This window comes from Achroia grisella, unplaced genomic scaffold (assembly GCF_030625045.1).
Source record: "Achroia grisella isolate CSIRO2021 unplaced genomic scaffold, CSIRO_AGI_Agris_v1 utg841, whole genome shotgun sequence".
In the NCBI taxonomy this organism is placed as follows: Eukaryota; Metazoa; Arthropoda; class Insecta; order Lepidoptera; family Pyralidae; genus Achroia; species Achroia grisella.
In genome coordinates, this window is record NW_026713039.1 from 871707 (window position 1) to 883824 (window position 12118).

The 12118-nt window shown below is 34.3% G+C and overlaps 1 protein-coding gene across 1 annotated transcript in view; it reads left to right on the top strand.

The window, feature by feature from the left end:
* Positions 1 to 147: 147 nt before the first annotated feature.
* LOC131852243 (uncharacterized) overlaps positions 148 to 12118 on the top strand; it is a 53140-nt gene continuing 41169 nt past the window's right edge. Inside the window, exon 1 of the mRNA XM_059202895.1 lies at positions 148 to 335. The gene's annotated coding sequence lies outside the window, so the exon portion shown is untranslated. The remainder of the gene's footprint in view (positions 336 to 12118) is intronic.

Sequence of the window (12118 nt, forward strand, 5' to 3'; positions counted from 1 at the left end):
TCGCACACATACCATAGGTTGAATTCATTTTATAACGCCAGTCTTCTACGCTTAGCGCTACGCGCGCATGTTCGAATTGTGAATAGCCGGAAATTAACCCTATTATTTTTAAATTTCGTATTTGGAATACATATTTTCATTTATAATTTTTGTTCATTGTCTATGGTAAATTAAATATATTTTTAAAGTGTGTTTTATTTTGAGCGCGTGCATAATTGATATTGTGTGGTGCATGTAGAAATGTGAAAGTTTTATCGTGTATGATACAGTGTTGGTTTTACACTTGTATCCTACTTATTTTGTACTCAACAGCTGTTTTGGCTTTCATTGGACGTGTAAGTATTTATTTGGATGCGTTAACTTAGCTTTAGTTTTTTTTTTAATTTACTTTTTATTATAAAAGTGGGTACTTCTTATTTATTATATTATAATATCTAATAATATTGAATATTACAACATTGATTAATGCAGAAAACCTAAGACTCGTTATACAATAAACTTTTTGCCACGCAAAACCACATTGTGGAATCACCTTCCAGCAATGGTATTTCCGAACCGATACGATATTGAAACCTTCAAGAAAACAGCTTATTCCTTCTTAAAAGGCCGGCGACACACTTGCAATTCCCCTTGTGTTGCGGGTGCTTAGTAATTACTTACCATCAGGTGAGCCGCAAGCTCGTAAGTGTAAAGTAATATTTGTGTGTTGCATTAGTGGCTAAAATGTCCTAACTGAATAATTGAATTTTGAAGTTTATAATGTACTAGCTTTTGCCCGCGGCTTCGCTCGCGTTAATTTATCCCCTTAAGGGTGGAATTTATCAAAATCCTTTCTTAGGGGATGCCTACGTCATAGTAGCTTTAAAATTGACATCGGTTTAAAATTGACAAAGTTTCATAGAAAATTTTACCCCCTATTTTATTCTCTTGGGGGTAGAATTAATCAAAATCCTTTCTTAGCGGATGCCTACGTCATAACATCTACCTGCATGTCAAATTTCAGCCCGATCCGTCCAGTGGTTTGGGCTGTGCTTTGACTGATCACTATGTCAGTCACCTTTGAGTTATATATATTTAGATTCCTTATGGATGATAATGGAATACATCTGACTGCGCTAACGGTATACGCTGGCGGTTGTATGAAGATGTTTACGCCAGGAAAGGTTTCAAGATGGTTTTAAGGAAGTTAAGGAGATGGAGCTGATGGGTAGGATATCTATACATATAAATAAAATTGGAGTGTCTATTTGTAATATACCGTACAACATATTTCTAAAGTTAAAGTAGCCCTAAGTTATTCCTTATTACATCAGCTACCTGCCAATAAAAGTCCCGTCAAAATTAGTCCAGCCATTTCAGAGATTAGCCGGAACAAACAGACACACAGACAAAAATTGTAAAAAAATATTTTGGTGTATATACCGTATTTATATTCATATGCATGTAGTAAAAACAGTTATTTCAATATTACAAACAGACACTCCAATTTTATTTATATGTATAGATATACTAGCTGACCAGCGCAAATTCGTCTGCGTTTCCACCTTTTGCAATATTTTTCATTGCAGCTCGGCTCCTATTGGTCGTAGCGTAATGTTATATAGCTTAAAGCCTTCCTCGACAAATGGACTATCCAACAGAAAAATAATTTTTCAATTCGAACCAGTAGTTCCTGAGATTAGCGCGTTCAAACAAACAAACTCTTCAGCTTTATAATATTAGTATACTCGTAGATGTAACTATTACTTTGTAGTATTAATTATTTTGTAATAATCTTAAATTGATTTACAAGTATTATTTGCAACTATCATTTACTTTTCTTAATAGTAGGTGAACCAGTAATTCGAACATATTGTTTTTTTTCGGACTACTCTAATGCTGTTGGCCGCAGCTGGCCTTTACAGCTTCACCGGACGATAGGGGGCGAGTGCAGATGGCACTCCAAACCAAAGGAAGGACTTATGGAGCGGCTGAAGGACAACTCCCGCCTGACGGATACGACTTTACTCAATATATTGCACATTTAAATTTTTTATTAATACGAATGAGCTAAAGATAGGTTCTTCTTTTTGGTGAGTCGAGTTGGAACTTCGACTCCGCGGAAAGCAGCCGAGGGCCAACTCCCTAAAGACGGATACAACTTTTATAATTTATTTATTTATTTAAATTTATTTATTCAGATAACAGAGATCCAATTTGTTAGTAACAATTGTACTTAGCCTACGTTAGTATATCTAAAATTACAATAATGTCAATAATGTCTTGCACATTTTGTTTTAATTATTATACTGTTTGGGATTTGAAAATTAAGTTTTTCAGTTATGTGTAATTCTAAAACAAACTACAAACTTGTTTAAAGAAAATCTGACTAGTGTGAAACTTTGTTATTAGTTGCCTAGTCCTATGGACTATTCATTTAGTTTAATTAGTTATTGTAGAAATTTTTCATAGTAGCACACTTTGTTTGGGGGTAAGGGACATATGCAGGTCTAATAATAAAAAAAGTTAATAAATGCTATATATATATATTATATATACCACTAGGGGTTCGAACCTCGGCTCAGACAGTCGGAATGTCGATCCCCGTTTGAATTGGACGGGAATCGTTCGGAGGTTTTTTTTTTTTTTATACCACTTTGGTGGCAAACAAGCATAATCTGATCGATCCCCGTTTGAATTGCCGGACCCTTCTTGAAAACCCCCATGCTGTAGTCTCTCGAGAAAACCTCGACAGGTTGGTGTGGTAGGTGTGGTCCGCTAGTATGAAATTCGTTTTCACTAACTGTTAGCGATATGATTAGGGGCTTTATTTATATGACAATTTTGGTTGTATATAAGTAGTTTATTCTAATAGTAGTAATTTACAGCTATATATAGTAATGAAGAACAGTATACAAAAATTAGTGATCAGAAAATTATTTATTCAAATAAACTTAATAGCACTTTTGAATAGAATGTCATCACAAGAGTTAAATTGTAGATTGTTTTCCCGCGCCAAACGCAACGCGCCACAGAGCCCCCTCCGATCGATCCCCCGTCCAATTCAAACGGGGATCAAAATTACGATGGCCTGAGCCGAGGTTCGAACCCCTAGTGGTGCCCTCAGACTAAAGTCGTATCCGTCGGGCAGGAGTTGGCCTTCAGCCGCTCCATAAGTCCTTCCGCAGGTTTGGAGTGCCATCTGCACTCGCCTCATAACGTCCGGTGACGCTGTAAAGGCCAGCTACGGCCAACAGCATTAGAGTAGTCCGAAAAAAAAAAGGGCCACAGAGTCAAAATATACGGACGGCGCGCAGCCGCAGTAGGACGATGAGAGCATTATGGCAGTATACGCGATGTTAATACTATGAGTATTAACACTAACCTTTAAGTGACTCCTAATTCCTTAGTCCTTCCCTTATATTTTCATTCATTCATAATTTAAGAGCTGTGCTCTTGTCGGTGGAGCTCCCGCCACCTTCCACGATCTTCTATCAGTCCCTTTAGCTGTTGATACGACACGACTCCAACTTTTCTTTAACTTGCTTGATATAGCTGTGTCTCGGTCTTCCCCTTCCTCTCTTTCCATCTATTTTTCCTTCTATAATGTTGTTAATTAGTTCGTCGTGTCGTATCAAGTGCCCCAACATTTTTCCCCGCCTATTCTCAATAATATCTATGATCTGTCTCTTTTCTTTAATCCTCTCAAGCACTTCTTCATTCCTTATTTTATCTTTCCAGCTAATTCTTTCCATACTTCTCCAACACCACATTTCAAAGGCACACTTATATTTTAGGAGCTCGATATTTCTCTCCCACACAAAAAGTTAATAAATGCTATAAAATATATATCGAACCTCGGCTCAGACAGTCGTAATATCGATCCCCGTTTGAATTGGACGGGGATCGATTGGAGGGGTGGTCCGCTAGTATCAAATTCGTTTTCACCAACCTTTAAGTGACTCTTAAGTCCTTAGGGGTCCCTTATATTTTTGGAACTCGATATTTCACTCCCTAACTCTTAATGTAACAATAATTTCGTTATTTCTAAGCAAATATTATTAATAATTATTTCACGAAACGCACAGTTGGTTAGTGAAAACGGGTATAACAGTTAGTGAACTTCTAAATAAATAAATAAATAAAATACCTTATCTTTAATTACAATTCTTCAGTGATTTTTAGCAGGGACGTTAGGGAGCTCCGTAATCATAACCGGAACTATCGGATATCCGATATAAAAAATATCCGTAACCGTAACCGAATCCGAAATAAAAGTTTCAGATAATATCGGATAGGGACGGAGCCTAATTGAGACACGTTATGTAACCATTTTATTAGCTATTTGTATTTTACTTTTGAAATTCCTTAAAAAAATTATATCCGTAACCGAAATTATCCGAAAGTAACGGATAATCCGAAATAATCTCATATCCGCATCCGTATACGGTATCATAATCATTACTATATCCGAAACCTATCCGTATCCAAAATTTCATATCCATAACACCCTGATTTTTAGTTATTTTCAACAAAAAATTAATATGTAAAAAACGTGTATATACATATAATTAATCTTAAGTTTACATAAATATATTATATGTATATAATATTTACATATAATTAAATAAAAAATAAAAAGTTATATCTTGAAGGGATATAAAGTCTCGAGCCGTACAAGGGCAGGGACTAGTGACCCAAATGGCGGGAAACCGGTCCCTCGGTCAGTTGGACGCATGCGCATTCCGTGTGTTAAGGAGAAGTAGTTACTACGAGTCGACCATAGACAAAAATATTATTGTTTATTTAGACCGAGGTTCGAACCCCTAGTGGTATATATTTTATAGCATTTATTAACTTTTTTTATTATATGTCCCTTATCCCTCTCCATACAAATTGTGCTACTATGAAAAATTTCTACAATAACTAATTAAACTAGGTGAATAGTCCATAGGACTAGACAACTAATAACAAAGTTTCACACTAGTCAGATTTTCTTTAAACAAGTTTGTAGTTTGTTTTAGAATTACACATAACTGAAAAACTTAATTTTCAAATCCCAAACAGTATAATAATTAAAACAAAATGTGCAAGACATTATTGACATTATTGTAATTTTAGATATACTAACGTAGGCTAAGTACAATTGTTACTAACAAATTGGATCTCTGTTATCTGAATAAATAAATTTAAATAAATAAATAAATTATAAAAGTTGTATCCGTCTTTAGGGAGTTGGCCCTCGGCTGCTTTCCACGGAGTCGAAGTTCAAACTCGACTCACCAAAAAGAAGAACTTATCTTTAGCTCATTCGTATTAATAAAAAATTGAAATGTGCAAAAATATATGAACTTAGCCGCTCCAAGTCCTTCCTTTGGTTTAGACAATAGCATTAGAGTAGTCCGAAAACAAAAGTTTATTTAGTTTTATTCTGCGACGTGTACAATAAGAATTAGGATTAAAATTACTCAATCTGTGTTTAGTAGTTTTTGCGTGAAAAATAACAAATATTGAAGGATTCAGGCGTCCTAACTTTCAGGTTTATAATATTCTTAAAACCCGTAATAGAATAGAATAGAAAATAATTTATTCTCATAAACTTAATTTAAGCACTTTTGAATAGTCAACATTTTTTAAATCTAATTCGGAAAGCTGTTATCACAAGAAGAATATCCTTGTAATTTACAAGTCGAAACGTGTGAATACAAACTACCAACCAGCACAAATTTATTTAGGCTCAAATATAAAAACACAATAAGATTAAATCAGTCGTAGTGATAACGGCAGACCAGTATCAGCACTCGTTCAGTATGACGGATGAGCCAGCCATCGTAATAATATTATAAACGGAAAAGTGTATGATGTTTGTTGTTCACACACTTAGACTTAAAAATATAAAGTAATAATAAAATTATTTAAAAGAGCAACACGCAAGTTTCTCGCTCGTTCTTCTTGTGATGTTGATGTGATATTTCCAAACGAGCGGTAGATTAAAAAAATGTTATGACTATTCAAAAGTGCTCAATGTACGTTTGTTTGAATAAATGATTTTCTAATTTCTATTTCTATTCTTTCACGCAAAATACTGAAAGGATTTTGATGAAACTACAGTAATATAGCTTATACATCAGAATTACACACAGGCTATATTGAAATTTAACGAGAGTTAAAACTCGGGTGCAGCTAGTAGTACTATATTTTAGCTACTAACTGCCTTTGGGGTGCAGCTAGTAGTACTATATTTTAGCTACTAACTGTCTAGTAGTACTATATTTTAGCTACTAACTGCCTTTGGAGTGCAGCTAGTAGTGCTATATTTTCGCTACTAACCCTATCGTCCGTAGTACTATATTTTAGCTACTAACTGCTTTGTAAAGTAGAGAACTTACTGCAGCTGCTTATTTATTTCAGGCAACTAGGCCCATATTATAAATACCTATAGACTAACATATACATATATTAAATAATATTTTAAAACTAATATATTGATCTTGTCTGTGTGGGCACCAGGGGCGGATCGTGAATTTGTAGACCTTGGGCTAAATCTACTTAGGGGCCTACCTGATTATATTACTCAATTAAAAAAATACACAGACCATAAACAACAGAAATTCCCAGTTCCTTTCGATACATGCGCACTTGCATGAGTTAATTGGTCTCAGGGTTGCCAACCTTATAATAGGTTTTATAACATTCTAGATATTTTTTTATATTCTAAATATCGTTTCAGTGGGGATTGGGGGTCCTTTGTATCCTCGGGGCCCTGGGCTGCAACCCAAAAAGCCCTTAGGTAGATCCGGATCTGGTGGTCACGGCACTGACGACCGCAATCTGTCATGGTAGCCCCGATACACCACACCCTTCTGCCAGTAGTCCTCCTTCATGAAGGTGGTCAGCATGTTAGTGGGGATCGGGACACTAACGCCTTGAAACTCGTGTTATGACTCGTCTCCAGCTACGTCACCCTCAATGTCAGGTTACTCTTCGTATATAATCAATAATGAAGACAGTACAGAGATGTCGCTGGTACACCTCGCGTCACACTCGAAGTATTTGTGTCCGTCATAAAGTAATCAAATCACAGACAAATAGAAACTGCAAAGTTTTTTTTTACAAGTCTACAAATACTTTCGCTTTGTATCAACAGCGTGAAATAAAGATCAGGGATTATGTAACGTTCGTAAAAGTGAAACGAATCTGTGATCTGCATATTGAACAGTTACGACACTGGTGTCATCAACCATAGACTATATAGAATTGTATATATTATATTAATAATAATAATCTCAGGACAATTCACACAGCGCCATCTAGACCCACGTTAAGCTAGCTAAAGCTTGTGTTATGGGTACTAGATAACTTGTATATACATATAGATATATATACTAGACCGATACAAACAATCATACTCATGATTACAAATGTTTGTGCCGTGCGAGGAATCGAACCCGCGACCATCGGTCGTAAAGCGGTGTGCTAGACCGCTAGACCACCGAGGTCGTTAATATACTATATATACCTATAAGTATATAACTAGCACAGAGAAGCAGAGCCATCTATTGGTATTTTTTTTAGTGGATGATAATGGAATGGTGTACCCGCCTGCGCTAACGGTTTACGCTGGCGGGGTACCAGTGGGGGATGATAAAATGAAAATGAGGTCAGGTCAGTTAGCCCATCGTGACAAGCTCACCAGGAATTTGTCACGATGGTTTCCAGGGGGAACCGCGTGAAGGTCAACCTGACATGGTACATTGCTAGCAATGGGTCATGAGTTTATATTACTAACAATTCCGATTCCCCGCCATCTATTGGTTACAACTGTGTTTACAAACCATGTTTATATTTATAAGTTGTATGACATTATATTTTAGGTTTCCTTTTTTTTTATTAATTTATAGGATAACAACCAACAATTTTAAAATTTAATAATCTTAGCATCTAGCAATCTTACATTATAGTAATAATTTTAACTAAGCAAAAAATAATAACCCTTAAGAGTAAAGACTAGTAAGACAAATGGAGATAGTATTTAGTTTTTTTTTAAGATATAATAAGAGTAATAAATAAAAAAATAATAGGAAAACAAACCCGAACATAACCAACTTAAAGTATAATTAGTGCCAAAAAAAGTTATATATATTAAAAAATATTTAGACTAATATATAAAATAACCGGGCTGCGATGATGATGATGATGATGATAAAATAACAAAAAAAATATTGGACAATATTGTTGCAGATCGTCAGTTAGGTACTGGCATTGACATTGATTTTGTATGGAAAAATAAATATAAATGTCAAAATGTTACGATAAAAATATAAGTTCAAAACTGAATATGTAATATCATAATTTTAGTAATTTATCTCGCCGTTAATATATAATTTAAAGACCGCACAACATCGATTTTTAACAAATATTATATTATTAACGAGTATGTTGCTTGTGTTAGGCTTCCACTTAACAATTGCGTTTTAGTAGAATCCCACAGACAAACCTACCGGACCACTGTAATTAAGTAGCTATAGTTATTTTAACCGAGATTACGAGTACATTCGACTATCTGCCATCACTGTTTATTAATTATGTACAGTTAACGAAAAAGTGTGTTGTGGGGCCCTTGCTTACGCCACGAACAATTAAAAAGAAAAAAGCATTCTAGAAAATTTTGTTTATGAAAGTCACGGTGTTCCATTTATTTTCAAAAATAGAATGGTTATTTTGGCGCGTGATTTAGAACAAAATAATTGTATAAATGAATATGTGAAATTAAATTTAAAATATCTTTATTCATGTAGGTCTATTACAGACTCTTATGATATGTCAAATCTACCGTCATTTCGGAATGATTTCTAGATGAGAAGAACTGACAGAAAACTCAGCTCGTATTATTTTCAAATAAATGTTGTACATGTTTACAATAATACAGATTCATTTTAAAATTCAAACTTGGGAGAATAGAGTGACCACCAGCATATGCTATTGCAAAAGCAAATAGTCTAATCTGTGTTCGTAACCAGTCAGACCAGTTCCCACAAGCAGCACCCGTTCACGAGTATGACTGTTTAAAAAGTATAATAATTATAATAATTTCCCTCAACAATTCACACAGCACCATCTAGTCCTAGCTAAGCAGAGCTTGTGTTATGGGTACTAGACAACTGATAGAAATACTTTATAACTTATTTTGTAAATACATACATAGAAAATACTACCATACTCATTAATACAAATATTTATACCGTGCGAGGAATCGACCATCGGAAGTAAAGTGGTGTGTTAAACCGCAAGACTTCCGAAGCCGTCAAAAAAAAAATTTCAAGCTACTAGGCCCATATTATAAATACACTATAGACTAACATACGTATGAATTAATATATTATTTATATACTTATTATTCGATATTAATATATTGAAGTTGATCCCGTGGTCACGGCACTAACGACCGCAGTCAGCACGTTATAACCACCTAATGGCAGAATAAACATGTTACTTTGCCCAATAATATGTTCCAACAACACATTATTATATATGGCGTGCATTCTTACAACATATCCTCATTTTATCCACTTCCTTTACATAAAAAAAGTATAGCTGTATAACTATAGCTGTATGCCCGCATTACTTCGGCTAACGTTTTAAAAAGTGAAATCGCCACAGTTAAATAATTACAAAATACTACAGAGTAAGTTGATGCGTTTTCGCGCGCAAATGACTATCGTATATTTGCAACAATGTTGGTATGTAGGTATACGAGTAAAGTTAGTAATTCGTTTTATGGTGAACGTGAACGTAATACTCGTGAACGAGTGCTGCTTGTAGGGACTGGTCTGCTGTTATCACTACGACTGATTTAATCTTATTGCATATTTATATTTGACCCAAAAAATTAGTGCTGGTTGGTAGTTTGTATTCACACGTTTCGACTTGTAAATGTAAACTTACAAGGATTATTTAAAAGAGCAACACACAAGTTTATAAATCTTATGTTGTATTATGTATTTTTATATTCTTATGAACATGTTATGTGTGTGACTAGTAACAAACAAATAAACGATATATCTATCTATCTATCTATCTAAGTTTCTGGCTCGTTCTTCTTGTGATGAGACAGCTTTCCGAACGAGTGGTAGATAAAAAACAAATTGTTATGACTATTCAAAAGTGCTTAAATTAAGTTTATTTTAAGGAATGAAGAATGATTCTATTCTATTCTATTCTATTGCAATTGCGTAAGGTTTTACAACAAACTTTCAGAATCCGTTCTGAATCTGCCTGAAAAAAGATTCAAATGTATAAAACACATCCTTTGTAAACAGCTTATTATAAAATTGAAGAGTTTGTAAACGATAATAATGTTTTTGTAGAAAAAAACTTAAAATTCATAGCGCTGACAATATTATCTGATTGCACTACGAATGAGCACGTAGCGGTTTCTATGTTGTTTATCGAATGCCTCTTACCTGTTATTGTGTAATTATTTATATAAAAAAAATATCTATTCAAAAGAGCAACACACAAGTTTCTTGCTCATTCCTCTTGTGATGAGTCTGCGTTCCGAATGAGTGGTAGAATAAAAAATATGACTATTCAAAAGTGCTTGTATTGAGTTTATTTGAATGAAGATTAGTTTAATTTTAAATGTATTTGTGTAATTCAAATAATTGGTGCTAAGATGTCGGTTGCAAATTGTGTTGCCATATTTTTTTCAGCCTATAACGGGCAAATGCTTAAATAGGCAAAAAAATACGGGAATTTAGTTGTTTACCCGGGACGAGAAAAAAAACAATATTGTATAGTGACATTATTTTTTTAAATATTTTTCTGAGGAACAATTCCGTTTAAACATATTTTTATGGGTTTTAACATATTTATAAAAAACAATACAATTATAATTGTAATTAGAACGATCGATTTAATAATAAAAAACGCAGCACGATTCGAATACGGGACAGAGTCAGTCCCGCCGGGACATTTTCCACTAACCCTAAAATACGGGACGTCCCGGGAATCACGGGACGTCAGGCAACGCTACTAGTGACTATAAAGCATTTGGTAAGAATTAGCTCATCTTAAGTTGGTAACGAAATACAATTTTTCTGTGTATACTCTATTCTTCTTCTCAAGAAGGGTGTATTAAGATTTATTTAGGGTCAGCAACGCACGGGACACTGGTGTTTCAGACGTCCATAAACCACGGTAACCGTTTACCATCAGCCGGGCCGTATGCTTTTGTCACTTATATAGTATAAAAAAATCTATTCAAGTCCTACACGACAGCTTTAACTTGTTTTTGACCAAAACACACCTCACCTACATTCTTCTGGTATTATGGGTGCAATGACCCCAACGGTTTCTTATCGTGAGTTAATATTCATAAAGCATCCTCGCTTCCACCATTCAATTGGTTTATTGGTACTTGCCCTACTGGCGAATTAATAATCTACATAACGGCAACCGTTAACTTCTTTAATTGTTGCTTTTTTCTATATCTAACATAATTTGACAATTATTTGGCTAGTTGGCATGTGGTCCCATGCATCCCAAATAAATTAAAAAACTTTCTTTTATTTTTTTTTTATTTGGTTTGGTTTTTTCCTTCTCCTCAGGGAAAGGCAAAAGGACTCAGCCTATACAGCCATTGTCTTCAGTAGTGTTTTCTTATTATATTATTTTAAAAAAATGTCTTCACAAGTAATATATCTTGAAATGTTGATATGAGAGAAAATAGGTTTGTAAGTTTTTGGGTTCAATAGAATCTGGATGGAGCGCGGGATCTCCATTTTAATGATAAAATATATAATATATATAATCAATTCTTTTATTCTTAATAAAAGATTGGTTTTTAAGCAAATGTGCTAAGCATTGGTAAGCAAATGTGCTAAGTGCGAATAATCGCTTAAGTGAACAAAACCATTTGTACAAGAAACTGCAAACTCATATTTTTCTATCCATTGCAGGAGATAGCATAGAATTCATAAATTCTATTTTATTCATGTAGGTCTATTATAGACTCTTGTGATATGTCACATCTACCGTCAGTTCGGAATGATTTCGACATGAGAAGAACTGACAAGAAACTCAGCTTGTATTCTTTTCAAATCAATGTTGTACATGTTTACAATAATACAGATTCATT